An 18,397-nucleotide genomic window follows, 5' to 3' on the forward strand; every position below is an offset into this window, starting at 1 on the left:
ATCATGTAAACCGACCCGTTTTGTAAACCGAAACCTACGATATAATCAAAATGGTGGATTTTATGTTACATATTTGTTTTATACTTGTCGGGTCTCAAAAACACCCTTTTTCAGTTCCAAAAATGCCTTAAAACACTCAAAACGAACTCTAGGGACTAAAACTGCCAATAATGGAAAGCTGATGGTTTTACCCGCGTAGGCATAGAGATACGCGATGGCTTGGGACATATGGCCATCTCTATGGCGTGCAGCTGCAGATTCGAACTTTTGTGTTTTTTTATGCCATCTTGTGACTTTAACCAACCCATTTTCATGCAAGACTCTTTATACTTAACCATTTCAACTTACGTTATTCATACATGACCATCTCCTTAATTTTACAGCTGCTCATACTCCAAGATCTCTCTCAAATTCAAAGATCTTAAGGTTGTTCTTCATGAATTCTTGGCAGTTTGACTTTCCAAAGTCAAATTGACCATGTTCTTTCATTTTAGTTAACTTGTTAAGTCTTATTAATACTTGAAGCTTAATATACAACATATATATAATATACACCCCTTGTTACCTTTGGTGGTCACTTCTCTGGTCTCGGTTGGTGGAGTGTCAGGCCTCGTAAGGCAAGGCTTCATGGAGGACTCACGTGGTCCTCAATATATATATAATTATATAACTTGTTTATGCTTACTAACCATGGACATTTCGAATTTTTGGTCATGCCCTTCGGGTTAACCAATGCACCCGCGGTTTTTATGGATCTCATGAACCGCATTTGCAAACCATTCCTTGATAAATTCTTTATTTTCTTTATTGATGACATCCTTATCTTTTCCAATACCAAAGCCGAACATGAGCATCACTTGAGTTCCATTCTTGAACTCCTTAGAAACGAACGACTCTATGCCAAATTCTCCAAGTGTGAATTTTTGCTAGAGGAAGTTCAATTTTTTGGATATATCGTAAATGACAAAGGTATTCATGTTGATGCCGCTAAAATTGAGGCCGTTAGGGATTGGAAATCTTCAATGACTCCCACGTAAATTCGATCCTTCCTCAGTTTGGCCGGATATTATCGGCGACTCATTCGAAACTTTTCCAAAATCTCTTTACCCCTCACCTCCCTCACTCATAAAGGAAAACCATTCGATTGGGGATCAAAACAAGAAGAAGCCATTCTTACTCTCAAGGAAATGCTTTGCAATGCTCCCGTTCTAACCCTTCCCGATGGGAACGACGATTTTGTTGTATTTTGCGATGCATCTCATCAAGGTCTCGGTTGTGTTCTAATGCAACGAGGTCAAGTCATCGCTAACGCATCAAGGCAACTTAAGGTCAACGAGAAGAATTATACGACTCGTGATCTCAAACTTGGTGCCGTCGCTTTTGCTCTCAAAATCTGGAGACATTACCTTTACGGTACGAAATGTATTGTGTTTACCGAGCATAAAAGCCTTCAACATATGTCACACCCAGACTATGGGCCTACGCGTGTAACCAACAGTTGGTACCAGTTTTGTAAATATATCAGAGTTTGTTTTAGCGGAAGACTTTTTATTATTTAAAATAAAATATTTATATACTTTGAAACCATTTAATAAAATATAATTTCCTTTGTTTAGTAAGCTTCTGGGGAAATAAATACCCAAGTATTTGTATTAATAAATATTTGTTTAATTTAGCGTATTATTTTGATAATTAAAACAATGAGCCATCTCTTCCTTGCGAACATCCACTTCATGAATGGCTCCAATTCTTGATACTGTAATTTCCCGAAATGTTAAAAAATACGTCAGCAAGATGCTGGTGAACACGCTAACGCGAAAATATTTTCTTTACTTGATTACCCCTTGAGACATAGTTATGTTCGGCCCATCGTGGCTTAGGAATAACCAAGCTTTAAAAAAACACAATTATAAACTCAAGTCTATACACTAAATACCCAAGCAAACACCGCAACGTTCGACTTAGTTAAGTACCATTCGTATACAAATGATCATGCTCCCCGCAGGAGAGCGTCATATGACCGGGTTTGGTGCAGTGTGCCCACCGCGTATACCAAATATGTAAGGATCCAGACAAACATACACGACTGCCTGAGGGCTAGCGGTTTTACTTTTGTATATAACATTTTAGAGACACGTAGTCCCATGTAATCCTTTTCATAATTCATTTGACTCGTTTTAAACAAGTTTGTAAAGTTTGGGGCGTATTCACCTATTTCGATTTGGATCAGCTTCAATACACTGTCCGAAGGTCTTTCCCTTTTTCTTTTGGATCAGCTTCAATACACTGTCCGAGGGTCTTTCCCTCTTCTTTGTTATCTCGCACCAATAGTACGAGTATAACTGTTGTTAGTCGGATATACAATCTGAGTTAAGACCTTTAGTGTTTTTGGTATAACCTTTACCTCGATTTTATTTTCTTTATGAACCTTTAGTTCAAAACATCTTTTCCTTATTTTAAACCTTTAGTTTATAATATCATTTCTTTCTTTTCTTTTTCAAGTTAAAACTCTTTCTTTTAACTTATTTACTTTTCTTTTCTTTTATAAGCTAAACCTTTAGATTAACTTGCTTTCCTTTTTCTTAATTCTACGTTTCTTTTTCTTTATGAAACGTATACTTTTCTTTTACTTATTATTTAAGAATAATATATCCTTAAATAACATTTATAACAAAAAATATCATATCTATATTTATTTATTTCTTTTTATTTTTCTTTTTCTAATCATGTTTGAACCTATAGTTCAAATAATGTATTTTTTTATTCTTACGTTCGAACCTTTAGTCCGACATGTTTTCTTTATTAAAATATACATTTTCCAAAACGTATACTTATAAATATACGTCAATTAGTTTATATGAAACTATAAACAATATATATATATATATATATACTTAATATTATTTAAAATACCATTAAATCCTTTAAATAATACTTTTATCTTTATTTATTAATTAAGATTATTTCATTTGTTTCTCTTTTATTTCTTTTCCTATATTATTATCTAAGATCATTTAAATAATAATTTCACTTTATCTATAACCAATAGTTATATTTATATCTTTCTCTATATATAATTTCTTTGCTTTTCTTTTGTTTATTTTCAAGATATAGACTATACCCTTGACTAGGGTCTAAGCCTTAATTATTTTATTATTATTTTATTCCGGAATAATTCCTACCTTGTTTGACTTATTATTTTCAAGAATTTCGGGCAGCACTTCGATGTTTGCCCGTATGTCGAGAATCTTAATCAACACCCCTTGGCACGCAATTCGAGGCACACCGGTTCTCAAGTTTCGTTGGCACACACTTAGAGGAGGTTCGTCTCGGGTCGGCACGTACTTCGAGGCAGGTCGTCTCGGGTCGGCACCTACTTCGAGATATTGTCGCCGGCACTTTGGGGTATCATCGGTTTATGGCTCAGATTACGAGGTATAATGTCGGGTTTTTTGCACGAAAAACGAGGAGGTAGGTGGCACGTTTTACGAGATAGTGAAAGGTTATTTTTTAGAGAGAGAGTGAATTGGTGTGAATGAGAATGAGGGAGGAAGCTCTCTATTTATAGGCTGGCCAGGAGACCCGTTGCGATACGCGATGGGCCTAGACATAGCCGTCGCGTATCGCGACGTAGCTATGATGAGTCGCGCCCTAGACTTGCCACGTGGTGGAAACGGTGCCACGTGGTGACACGTGGCGGACTTTTTTCCACATGGTGATACGTGGCAGGACACGTGTCACTATTTCATGACTTTATACCTTGTGGTGACACGTGACAGGACACGTATCACCATGTCAGACCTCGTCATGACGTTTAGTCTATGGCCGTCGCGTATCGCGATCAGGCCTGGTGACAGATTTTTCATTTTTGATTTTTAAGTTTAAAACTTGTCATTTTTGGTCATTTATCTTTTGAACATGGTATTTTTGACACGATATTTTCGTGATGTTACATCCTCCCCACCTTGTAATGAATCTCGTCCGCAAGATTCGCTTCTTAGGACAACTAGGGGTACCCTTTTCTTCATTTTGGATTCAAGTTTCCAAGTATACTCAGGGCCTCTTCGTGAGTCCAACATTACTTTCACAATTTTCAGTGTTCGTCTTTTAAGTTTCTTTGTTTTCGAATCTTTTATTTGAATTGGTTGTGCTATAAATATTAAATTTTCATTTATTTCTACATCTTTTGAAAGGTATTGATAAGGATTCATAGGCTAGACATTTATGCAGATTAGAAACGTCGAATACATCGTGTATCCCTTTCGTTTCTTTGGGTAGTCGCAGATGGTAGTTGACAGTACCGATTCGCTCAAATATTTTAAATGGTCCTACAATCGTGGACTAAGTTTTCTTTTCTTATTGAAGCGAATGAGGTCTTTCTAAGGCGAAATTTTAATTAACACCCTATCGCATATATTATATTCTAACGGCTTATGATGGACGTATAACTCTTTTGGTGATCTCATGCCACCTTAAGTCGTTCACAGATTTGTTGAAAAGTATCTCATAAATGGGATGTAATTCGACTGTCTTGATTGGATATTATGAATAATGGTACACTATGTAGGGACACGATGTTGTTCACATAATTTCATGCAAATCTATCCATCGAGAACGAATCGTTATTTGGAAGAAAGATTGGTAAACTTTGTTAGTCTATCAACAATAACCCATATTGCATGAATTCTTGGGAAGCTTCGTAATACAGTTCATGGTTATCATTACTCATTTCTACATGGGGAGTTTGGGTTGTTTAAAGTAATCCAAAGGTTTCTTGTGCTTGGTTTCAACTTGTAATTGGATTAGACATTTCATTATGTACAAAGTGATATATTTTTCATATTCTTCTATCACTAATTCGATTTAAGGTTTGTGGTATGTTTTATCACTTTCAGAGTGCATTCTATTACTAATTCGATTTAAGGTTTGTGGTAAGGATATCGTCATCTCCGTTGACTTTAACACACTGATTGTTCCATAACATTTCTCTACAGAGATTTGATTTTTGTTGATTACTTACTCTTGAGGTTTCTTGGTTTTGCTTTGTTTATGTCTACTTAGGGTTTTAAGCTTCTAAAACTCTAATGGTCTAATTTTACAGGACTTCTCATTCTTCGGTTTATAGTTAATAAAAATCTTCGGAGTCAATGGTTTTCTCTTAGCATTCTTTGAATCTACTATCTTAAGTAGATATTATAATGCTATTCCATTTTATGTTGCATCCACTCCTTATATAATTATGCAATCCTTTTTGTAAATACATTCCTGTGATATGATCGAGAATAGATAGCCTCATTCTATAGTTATCTTGTTTGACTAATGCTTCCTAATGTAGTATATCTCTTTTGTTCGTTCTATATCTTTGGATGATATAGTAAGTTTATATTTTAGAATGTCGTAAGTAATTTGTAAATCGCTAAGTAATTCATTCTATAGTTATCTTGTTTCGATTCTTTCTTAGTTTCTATCTTCTTTAAGGATTGATATTGTTATGTCTAATTTGATCAATTCTTTTCTTTATATTCACTTTTTCTATAGATGTTGTTCATAAAAAGTTCTAAACTTGAATAAATAATAGCATTCTTGTGTATAGACACGATCTATATGCTACTATTTTCTTTTTATATATTAGGGACTTAAATACCCATTCATTGTTACAAAATCTCTAATTTATAACGAGTTTGTAAACGGGTTACAAGAGTTAACTAGACTAGTAGTTATTTACAAGAGTTAACGTTTCTTTGACCTACTCTTGTCTTTGTTTGATTGTGTTGATATTTCTTCATGCATTCGTTGTGAGCGTTCCAACGTTCTTCTTTTCATCTTTGCTCTTACTTGTATTATTTTCCGAACATTCGTTCTTGAAATGTCCCTTTTCTCCACATATGTAGCACGTAACCGCTTTCTTTCTACAATCACTCTCTGAATAACCTTTTCTCTTATAGAAAGTGCACATGACTATTTTGATTAGCTTTTTACATTTTCCATTATGCCTTTTTCCACATTTTTCACATATGGGTCTTGTGAATTTTGGCGGTCCTTTTTCTTCCTTGATTTTCTTCATTTCTTTTGTTTTATTAATCTCTTTTTCCTCCGGTTTTATTACAAATTTGGCTACCATATATATGTTAATTATTCATGAGAATCAAAACATGTTTTGTATTAAGCAAGACTTTCTACAATGGTTTTAGCAAAATTTTATTTCTACCAATTGGAGGAATGTATTGTTTTATTTTATAACCCATGTTCACTTTATTCATCATGTATGAGGATATTTATATCTTTTTAGGGTATTTCTTAACTAATTGGTTTATTTTTACTTGATCATGTTTCAAGTATTTCTCCTTTGTTTTTGTTTGTTATTTTTCAAACATTTTTCTTTTCTTTTTATTTGCTTTTTTCAAACATTTTTCCTTTGTTTTTGCTTACTTTAACCCTTTTACTATTCATATAGTAAATTTTGAGGTTAAGCTAAATTCGTTTTTTTCTTCTTCCTTTTCTGTCGGAAGTTACCTTGTTTTTTTAGTCGGATGATAGTCGACTATTTCCATATTATAGATTAGGTGAAGATTTTCCTATCTTATTCGTACTTGTTATTTCTTATCCTTAATTCTTTATATATATATATATATATATATATATATATATATATATATATATCATATAAATTTTGATATTATTAATCAAAATATTTAAATTTTTGCTAAACTTATAAAATATTGTAATAAAAAATTCTATATATCACTAGATCAAAGCCTAGGTATAACTGAATACCTAATTTGTTAAGATCGATAGCTCTGATACCAACGTGTCATACCGCGACTAAGGGCCAAGGCGTGTGACCAACAGTTGGTACCGGTTTCGTCGGCACACATTTCGAGGCGGGTCGTCTCGGGTCGCCACCAACTTTGAGATATTGTCGCCGGTACTTTAGGGTATCGTAGGTTTATGACACGGATTACGAGGTATAATGTGGCATTTTTGGCACGAAAAACTAGGAGGTCGGTGCCACGTTTTACGAGATAGTGAAAGGTTATTTTCTAGAGAGAGTGAATTGGTGTGAATGAGAATGAGAGTGGAAGCTCTCTATTTATAGGCTGGCCAGGAGACCCATCATGATACGCGATGGGCCCAGACACAGCCGTTGTGTATCGCGACGTTGCTATGATGAGTCGCGCCCTAGACTAGCCACATGGCGCCACGTGGTGGAAGCGGTGCCACGTGGTGACACGTGGCAGGACACATGTCACCTTGTCATTACTTTATGCCATGTGGTGACACGTGGCAGGACACGTGTCACCCTATCAAACCTCGTCATCACGATACGCAATGACGTTTGGTCTATGGCCGTCGCGTATCGCGATCAGGCCTGGTGACAGATTTTTTATTTTTGATTTTTAAGTTTAAAACTTGTCATTTTTTGTCCTTTATCTTTTGAACTTGGTATTTTTGATCCAATATATTCGTGATGTTACAAAATATTTTTGACCAAAAAGATCTCAACATGAGACAACGACGATGGGCCGAATTACTTAGTGATTACGATTGCGAGATTCGCTACCATTCCGTTAAAGCGAATGTTGTCGCCGACACCCTAAGTCGAAAGGTTAATGTTAAATCTGTTCTGCTTTTAAGAGTTGTTGTTCAAACTGATCTTCAAATCCATATCTTTCAAGCTCAACATACCTCCGTTGAAGAAGGTAACATGTATGACGAAATGTCATGTGGAGCAGAACTTCAACTTGAAACTAAACCGATGGTCTATTGTATTTTCTCAAACGTTTGTGGGTTCCCGATCGCAATGACCTTCGTACTTGTTTAGTCGAAGAAGCTCACAAGTCGCGGTATTCCGTTCTTCCCGGTGCAGATAAAATGTATTTCGATCTTCGTGCTACCTTTTGGTGGCCGGGTATGAAAAAGGATATAGCCATGTATGTATCTAGATGTCTTACTTGCTCAAAAGTCAAAGCCGAACAGCATAGACCTTTTGGTCTACTCGAGCAACCACCAATTCCGGTTTGGAAATGAGAAGACATTGCTATGGACTTTATCACTAAACAAACCAACACCCAAAAAGGAAACGATTGTAATTGGCTGATCATCGATCGTTTAACCAAGTCTGCCCATTTCATTACGATCCGCGAGAAGTATTCTGTTGAGAAATTTGCTCAAATCTATGTTCGGGAAATTGTGTGCCGACACGGTTTACCATTGACTACATCTCCGATCGTTATGCTCGTTTTACTTCTCATTTTTGTCGATCACTTCATGACACCTTGGGAACACGTCTCGATCTTAGCACCGCTTATCATCCTCAAACGGACAGACAATCCGAACGTACAATTATAACACTCGAGGATATGCTACGAGCATTTGTTCATTATTTCGGTGGGAATTGGGATTTCCACATTCCTTTCATTGAGTTTTCTGATAATAACAATTTCCATTCTAGCATCGGTATGGCCCCTTTCCAAGCTCTTTACGGTCGTAAATGTCGTTCTCCAATTAGTTGGAATGAAATCGATGAGGCTCAAATCACGGGACCTGAAATGGTCCAAGAAGCCACCAACATTATCGATCAAATCTTTAAGAACATCTTCGCCGCTAGATGTCGTCAAAAAATGTACGCCAACAAACGGCGAAAACCGATTGAATTTAATGTTGACGATCTTGTCCTTTTAAAAGTATCTCCTAGGAACGGGGCAGTCCGTTTTGGAAAGAAGGGAAAACTAGCTCCTCGTTTCGTAGGACCTTTCAAGATCCTCAAAAGGGTTGGGAAAGTAGCTTATCGACTCGAACTAACGGCGGATCTTACCGGTGTTCATCCGACTTTTCATGTTTCAAATCTTAAAAAGTGGTTACCCGAGGGTAATCTCCATATGCCTCTCTACGATGTGCATGTCGATGAGTCAATTATCATGGTTGAAAGACCCATTTAAATCTTGGATCGCAACAAGAAGAAAACAAATAATAGTCATATTCGGTTAGTTAAAGTTCGATGGGAATCACGGCGCGGCGCAGAGTTCACTTGGGAACGAGAAGACACAATGAAGGATAAGTATCCACACTTGTTTGCATCATCTTCTTCATCTTAATTTCGGGACTAAATTCCCTAAAGTAGGGGACACTGTGACATTCGTCAATTTCAGGTCCTATTTGTATTCGTTTTTGTATTCGTTTATCATGTAAACCGACCCGTTTTGTAAACCGAAACATACTACATAATAAAAATGGTGTATTTTATGTTACATGTTTGTTTTATACTTGTCGGGTCTTAAAAACACCCTTTTTAGTTCTAAAAATGCCCTTAAAACACTCAAAATGAACTCGAGGGACTAAACCGCCATTAATGGAAAGCTGATGGTTTTACCCGCGTAGGCATAGCGGTACACGATAGCTTGGGACATATGACCATAGCGTATCTCTATGGCGTGCAGCGGCAGATTCGAACTTTTGTGTTTTTTTATGCCATCTTGTGACTTAAACCAACCCATTTTCATGCAAGACTGCTTATACTTGACCATTTCAACTTACCCTATAAATACATGACCATCTCCATTTTACACCTGCTCATACTCCAAATTCTCTCTCAAATTCAAAGATCTTTAGGTTGTTCTTCATGAAATCTTGGCAGTTTGACTTTCCAAAGTCAAACTTACTATGTTCTTTCATTTTAATTAACTTGTTAAGTCTTATTAATACTTGAAGCTTATTATACAATATATATATAATATACACCACTTGTTACCATTGGTGGTCACTTCCCCGGTCTCGGTCGGTGGAGTGTCGGGCCTCGTAAGGCAAGGCTTCATGGAGGACTCAAGTGGTCCTTGATATATATATATATATATATATATATATATATATATATATATATATATATATATAATTATATAACTTGTTTATGCTTACTAACCATGCTTAACTTCTTCTCGTCTTGCTTATTTATTGAGTTCCATGGTTATGGTTTGTAGAGACTAGCCTCGGTTTAACCGTAAATAGCTTCAAATCGTAAACCGAACTTTGTTTACTAGTTTTGTCAAATAATTGTATAAACATGCTTTATGTTAGATTTAAGTTTCTAAAATCATTTTTATAAGTTCCATGGATATGGGTTTGTAGAATCTAACCTCGGTCTTGACCCGAAACAAGATCCGAACAGAAAACTGAACTTTCGTTTAAATGCCTTATTGTTGACTTTTTGTTTGTAAAACTTAAGTATCATCATTTATAAATTATTATAAAAGTTCTTTGATATTTGGGCATGTGGTAACCATTCTTGATCTTAAACCGAGTTCACTCGCTTAAGACACACAAGTGTGTTTCTAGCTATCAAGACTTGTATATTTCTTTAAAAATCATTTATAAACTGATTTTAATTATTTTCTCAAAGAACTTGGAATGTTGAATCCAACTTGACCTTATAACATGTTTGGACCGACAAAATCGAACACTCACTTAACGGACGTTGTTAGTTCTAAAACAATAGAACTACAAACTTGGTTAAGTCTTCTTAAAATTTATTGAGTTATCTCATAACATTTATTATCTCAGAAAGTCAACTTTGGGTTTCACAATTACCAAGACCCGAAACAATAACCCGAACACTCGTTAAAACCCGTTTTAGTATGTATATTACATACGAACTCGCATTCTTGCAATTTTACCCACCTTATTACTTAACATAGGTTGAGTAAAATTAAGGGCTAGATACTTTAACCCGGTTTCGAGCAAACTTATATTTTTAAAGAACTATTATTATAATTTCCTAAATATTTACATTTTAAACCTTAAACTTTAAATTGTTTGCATTTCTTATCATTTATTTTATTTAAAGATTTCCCAGACAACCTATCTAATACAAGACTTCCTTTCATCTAGGATTTGCTCGGCAAACCTCATCTTTCTGATTACTCATCATTTTACCAATCAAGTTTATTACTTGAACGTGAGTACTTTCATCCCCCGTTTTTCCGTCTTTCGTTTTGGGGGTGATATTGCATACCTATTCAAACTAAATGTTTTATACTTGAGTCTTAAACCAAAAAACTTTATTGTATAGCTTACTTAAATAAATGCTCGATTTAGTGTTATATGCGTACATGCTTAATTTCTAATGTGTTTACCGCTTTTGGTTGGTTGATTCATAAATCCAAGTATATTTGGAATCCCCTTATAGAAAGGTGTCGTTAATGTATTCTTATTAACGATTTCATAAAAACACGAATCTATTTAACATCCCCTTAAAGAAAGGTGTCGTTAGTGGATTCTTATTAACAATTTCAATATCTAAATTGTTGCTATTATTTATTGTTTTGTATACAATTTGTGGAATTTCCTATTATATACTTATTATTCAAAACTATAAAATTGCTCACCAACCTTTGTGTTGACAAATTCTATTTTATGCAATGTTACAGGTTTGACTTAAATTTGACTGAAGAACTTGAAGAAAAACGTTATCAAGACTATTAGGATATTAGAAAAACGAACAATATATTATTTTCTATGATTGAATTCGGTTATTGTATTAACAAGTTATGTGACACTTTATGATTTTATGAATTTAGATGAGTTAATTAAATATTGTCACTTTAATAGTGTCTTGTGTTCTTGGGCAATCCGTTACACCCAGGCATGTTCCGCCGCCTTTGGCCGGGGTGTGACAAGTTTTATGGATTGTTTGATCAAATGACTTGAATTACTATTGCAAAGTTTGGTTTAATACTGAATTAGGTTGTGTTTAGTGTCTGAGAGTTTATTAATTATACTCCATAAACCTCTTGCTTCGATTGGTTGAATTTGTTTTTATTGATTGTTGCTTGTTTGATTCTTTACTTGATGTTGAGAATTTGTTTGGGGTAGATATCACCGTAGGGTTTTGTTGAGTGTGTTTTGGTATAATTCAGCGGGTAAACACCTTCTTCGAGACCGAGAGGTGATAAGACGTAAAGTTGTCTCATAGCCTTTGCTTGTTAGGATTAGGATTGTGCGAAAGAGGGTTCGGTTATTTTCGGGTTTGGGTTCGTGAGCGGTTAGTTGATCTAGTTTGTGTTAAGCTAAGTTGTTCCTCTATCCTTGGTTGTGTAGTATTCATTTCCATTAGGTCGAGTATCGGTGAGTCCGAGAGGAGAATCGACATTATAACACCTTAGTAATTGTTTTCCGTTTCTTTTTAATTAATTAAGTGTAAGTTAGGGTTTGTTGGTGAGACCGAGAGGTTATCTAGCTAGCTTGAGCGAACCTTAGTTGTGTCATCTTTAGATACCGGTGTCATGAGATCATTCAATCCATTAGCTTGTTAGACCGTCAATTTGATTCTTACCTAGGTAGACGTTTTCTCCATATTCGTTAAAACCTCGTTAAGTTTCGTTAAGTGTTTCAGTTAGTTAAGTAAGTTAAGTTAATTAATTAGCCAAAGTAACTTAGGTCAAGTAGTTTATTTATTTAAAAATCAATTAAAAATAATATTCTTAGAAAGGTCTTGTCTAGGGTTTAGTAATCATAGGCGTTTTCATGTGTCATTGTGTTTGATACTTGGACTTCTTAGTTCTATACTACTTACGATCGGTACATTTGCCGGTTGTGTGTGGAATCATTAGGATAATCCGTTTTAAAATTAAAACTTAGTTGTGAGTCCCGTAGAAAGAAACACACATTAGACACATATCATCTCAAAGACATTATTATATTTTGCCACCCTACATTCACATATATTATTAGGATCTGCCACCATAATTTCACATATATATTTTGGGTCTGTCAACCTACTTTCATATATATTATTAGGGTCTCTGCCACCCTACTTTCATATAAATTACTAGGGTCTGTCTACCTACTTTCACATAAATTATTAGGATATGTCACCCTTCTTTCATAGAAATTATTAGGGTCTGCCACCCTACGTAACCATACAACCATACAAGAATGTTACACACACACACGTATATATATAAATATATTTGGTTGGTCAATGAAATGGAATCACTCATTAGCATGACCATTACATTCCCTTTAAAACACCCCAAATTCATTCCATCCACCCCCTTGTTTGTTTTTCATTTCATCCCTCTTTCACACTATATTACCACCACCGCCGGCCATCACCACCATCCGCCGCCGCCACCACCCACCTCTGCTGTCATCACCCACCACCACCACCACTCATCGCTCCCGACCATCACCGCCCACCCCCCCCCCCAACATACCACCTCCACTACCACCCAATATCCAAACCACCTGTCACCACCAACAATCGCTCCCGCCCATTGCCATCGTCACCCACCACCTCAATTACTGCTCGCCGCCCACCACCACCATCCCACTGCCACATACTACCATTTTTATTTTATTGTTGTTTTTTCTAGCTTACCAAAAATAAAAACTTATAATTCATATCATTCATACATAGTAACCAAACATGTCAATGGAGTGATAATGGGTCATTCCATTACCTCGTTCATTCCATTTCATCGCCTATTGCATTATCCCATACCAAACAGAATCTGTTAGTTCATAATTTACCCTCATTTAGCAAGCTTGACCTAATTAATACATTACTTAATTAATATTTAATATAACAGTGTACATTAAGTAATCATTATTATTGCTATTATTTGAATAAAATAATAATAAAAAATACCGCAAATATAATCAATGTTTAAATTAGGTTGGATTAAATTGCATTATTACAAACCCTTCACGAAGTGCTAGACATCCTCTATTAAATATAATAAGGTCAAAATATAAAGTGTCCATTAAACTTATATTTGAATTATTGTGATTAAATTTAAAGTAAAAATAATGAAAATGGCATAGAATGTACCATGCACATTTGTTTACTTTCTCTCCTAACATACAAAACACATGTCAATTCTACTCTTATTTTAAAACGTCAATAATATTTTCAAAATCATTTTTTATTTCATCATAATAGCAATTGTTTTTTTATTTTTAATATGAGTATCATATGTTATACAAAAATAAAAAAACAATTAGTGGGTTTTATGTTTTGTGGTATATATTGGTTGGTCATTGTATTTTTCAATTGATTTTCTATTGATTATGTTATTGGTTCCGGTCATTCTATTTTTCAGTTGGTAGTCATATTAAAGATGGATATTAAAATAAAACATCATTGTGTATGTTTGTTCGGCATTGTGTCTTTCTGTTCATAATATTTTTTATCGTTGTCCTTTTATACATCATTGTGTTTTAGTTATTGTATATTACATTCATTGTCTTTTATTCTGGATTAACATGTGACATTCGCTTAATTTGAGAGAACGAGTAATAGGTTTATTGTGTATTACTTTCAGGTTATTGTGTAATATTGTGACACTCGTCAATTTCAGGTTAACTCCGTTAATCCGAACTCCGTTAATTCAAACTTAAGATCACACGAACTGTAACGCATATCTCATTACATTTAAATTAGGGTTTTAAACGGCGCATGACAGTCACTACACAAGTAGTCTTTCGGAATTGTACCGAAACACACACGAGTCGACTCAAACCGTTGGTGAACAAACGACAAATATCAAAACAATAATTATTTGATAATTATGTGCTAAGTCTATGTGTTACTTGATATTTATATGTAAGACATTAATTCAAGAAGCAAAAGTCTATTATTTATACTAGAAATTGATTTACTAGAAGTTAAGGGGGCTAAGTGTAACAAATTAATAATTATAATTAGATATTTACTAACCCTAATCCCCTACCCCCTACATACGATCGTTTCCCCCTCCCTCTCTTCCTCTTGGCATCCGTGACCTACACACACACACATACAATCTCTTTTCAAGTTTCTTTGAAGGAATCAAGGTGCTAGCTAGGTAAATTATATCATATCTAGTATATTTTATTGATTTAATTGCATGATTAAACCTGCAATCATAAACTCTAGGTGCTAAAAATGTTGTTTGTTGATAAACTAGGGTTTACATGCATGATTGTTAGTCATAGGTTAATTGTATGTTGAGTTTTGATGAAAATTTATGCTGGACAGATTATTGAATTCGTGTTTGGACGACTGTAACTCGATGTTAATATTATGTTTTGATGCGATTGTTGATTCTATTATATACTAGGTCGAGTCTAGTTTCCGAGAAGTCCTAGTTTGTAATTTTTGGACGTATAATAGTTTGTTTTTATTATTTTACAAAACTGTTGTGCAAGGCTGATTTGGGAGACTTTCTGTTAGGCTGTTTTGCGACTAAGATATCTCATAAACTACAAGACCAAATGGGTTGGTTCCACTTCTGGAAGATAATAAATTGGGTTAGGAACCTAACCCAATTGGTCTTGCATTAATTGAATTTTTCATTTATCGGGAATAATAAATAACATTCTGTTGCGCATGATAATGATTGTTGTGTGTTTGCTGTGATGTTTTGATCTTTGTGATAAAACATTTATGATAAAAATATAATAAAAATAGATTTAGAAACCAAACTCACATGTGCTTCTGTGATGATTTTTGGTGATTTATTTGACTTGTTAGAATTTATTAAGAAGAGTAATCTTGTCGAGTGAAATTCTGTATGGATAATTTAGCTGCTATATTATTTAAATTGTCATGAAAAGTGCATAACCGATAGATGTTTGCTATGTTTTGACAAAATTGCCCTTGTGGGGGATAATTGCTAGTAATGTACAATGTTAATACTTGACACTTAAGTAGTTGTTCACACATGTAACGTATCACCAACGTGTTTGTCGAGTCGCACTTATTTCACAAACGAAACACGAAACGCATCTCATACATAATTTGTATGTGCTGAGTCTAGGGACTCACTCGTAGTTTAAATACTTAGAAAATATCGTTTTTGTTTTTAGAACACTAGTGAGGATTTACTGTGACGCGTACCTTTTTCTCGGATCTTTTGGGTTATCTTCTCAAACATTGAGTTTCACGACCCCTTTTTACTCTTTTTAAACCCTTTTATTTGGGGGAGATAACATGTTGGTACATGATGTCAGTAGTTCAGTGTCTAGTGTCTGTAATCGAGTTAATTGGATTTGTATTTTGTTTTAAGCGAAGTTAGCTCACAAGTTCGCTGATATAGGCGAACTTGTGAACCAAGCGAAGTTAGTGACAACTTCGCTTAAACATGTTAGGCGAAGTTGTCGTGCTTTATAAGTGTTTAGGTTACGGCTTAGAATTGATTGATAGAATCGAGAGTTTACTAGTTGTTTAGATTTTGTGTAATCGGTGATCAGAGAATCACGTGTTTCCAGTTGCAATACAACGTGTCTTTGTTTATTGTAACGTATGTTTGGTCGTGTTAACGTGTATCGTCTTCTACGCTCGTATCGTCTTACGTAGGGATTCTGCACCTACGTAGAACGAGATATTCCGTGTAGATCCGGCTGGGAACCTACAATTGGTATCAAAGCTTTTGCTCGTGATTGTGTGGTTCGGAATTATCACGCGGGTGTAGAAATCGTTCCGTTCGACTATTCGCGGGATGAGTTTACCGATTTTTTGTGTCCTACTCACCTCCCACCATCATAAACAACCCATTACACCTTCACATACCTCGCAAAACCAAGAAATCAAACCTGCAAAATCATCGTGTTCATCAGGCGAAGTTGCCGCTACTGTTCGTAGGGTTTCGGCGAAGATATAAGGTTAAGCGAAGTTATCCACAACTTCGCCTACCTCTCAAGTTCGCCTATCTCAAGCGAAGTTACCCACAACTTCGCCTACCTCTCAAGTTCGCTTTTCTCAAGCAAAGTTATCCACAACTTCGCCAAATCAGGCGAATTTAGAGAAGAGAGCGACGTTACGAATTCAAGCGAAGATAAGACTTAAGCGAAGTTAACTTTAACTTCGCCTACAGTACTGTTAAGAATAAAATTTTTATTTTTCGAGTTTCTTTGTGTTTTCGTTTCGTAAAAGATGACTTCTATTAATATTATGGAACTGGTGAAGATGGAAGTGGAAGCGGGTTCAGCTACTAAGGCACCGAAGATGTTTAAGGGAACCGATTTTGTAGCGTGGAAAGATCGGTTTGAACAGTATGTTAAATACCAAGATGCTAAGATGTGGGTGTGCATTCAAGATGGTTACCTTCCACCAACTGCCTTGTATGAGGGTCGTGAACAGATAAAGAAATACAATAAGATGGAAGAAGAAGAAAAGAAAATGTATGAGGCCGAAAGCAAAGCTCATGCAGCGATAACAATGGCTCTTCCACAAGAGCTTCTTCACACCTTCAGGAAGTATAAAACTGCTAGAGAACTTTGGGAAGCACTTGAAAGCCGATTTGAGGGTAATGTGGGGATTCGTGCATCAAAGATTAAACTACTTAAAACCCAATTCTCAGTGTTCAAGTACTTGAAGAGTGAATCACCTGATGATATCATCACTAGATATTATCATCTGATGACCGAACTAAGCAATTATTCCATTGCTTACAAAGAAGATGAGATCGTGGAAAAGCTTCCTGATGCTCTCCCACCGAAATGGGAGATGTACACTGTCTTGATGAGAGAAGACAAAGAGTTTGCCGACTATGACTTGGAAACAGCAGTCAACAAACTACGAACTTTTGAACTTAACATGGTTCGAAAAGAGACACCAACTGATCAGGTTCAGGATCCAGGAATGTATGGTGTAAAAGTTAACTCAAGTTCCAGTTCGAAGTCTGAATCATCTGCTTACTACTCAAAGGGAGACTCGGGCGCTAACTCAACACATGAAGGTCATGTATCTCTCAACATGAATGGTGATGTGTGTTTTGTAGCTGGTGGATCAAATGCTTCTAAACCTCAAGCAACCAAGAGTATTTTTTCCCCAAGTGTTTCGAACAACAACTACTCAAAGATGCCCATGAGTGTTAAATCTGCTGAACAGCAGTTTGCTCTCTATGCATCTTTCATTGCTTCATATGAAAATTACATTAAGGGTAAGATTGTTGATCCTGCAACTTTGGAAGAAGACTATGATCAGATCGATGCTGATGATCTGGAAGAGATGGATCTGCAGTGGCAGATGGCGATGATTGTGAGAAGAGTTAAGAGTTGTATGAAGAAGACAGGTAGAAAGTTTGTTGGTGAAAGACCAGGTTTTGACAAGTCAAAGGTGCGATGTTATAACTGTCAACAAAATGGACACTTTGCTAAGGAGTTCACAAATGAACGAGTTGAACGTAGTCAGAACAGGTCTACACAACAGAGTGGGGGTGGTAATGAGAATAGAGCCATGATATCCAGACAAAACGGGGAGTACAACTGGAATCTGCATGTTGAGGAAGTGTTCGAACAGGCCAATTTAGCGAACATCGAAACTGCAGGAAGTGAGAAAGTAACTGGAGAAAATGAAACTTACATGGCAGAAGTGGCAGACCAGCTCACCGAGGTAAGTACTAAACTCCCTTGTACGAAA

This window comes from Bidens hawaiensis, unplaced genomic scaffold, assembly GCF_021521415.1.
Source record: "Bidens hawaiensis isolate Kalapana, Puna unplaced genomic scaffold, B.hawaiensis_p1.1 tig00020127_1, whole genome shotgun sequence".
NCBI lineage: Eukaryota > Viridiplantae > Streptophyta > Magnoliopsida > Asterales > Asteraceae > Bidens > Bidens hawaiensis.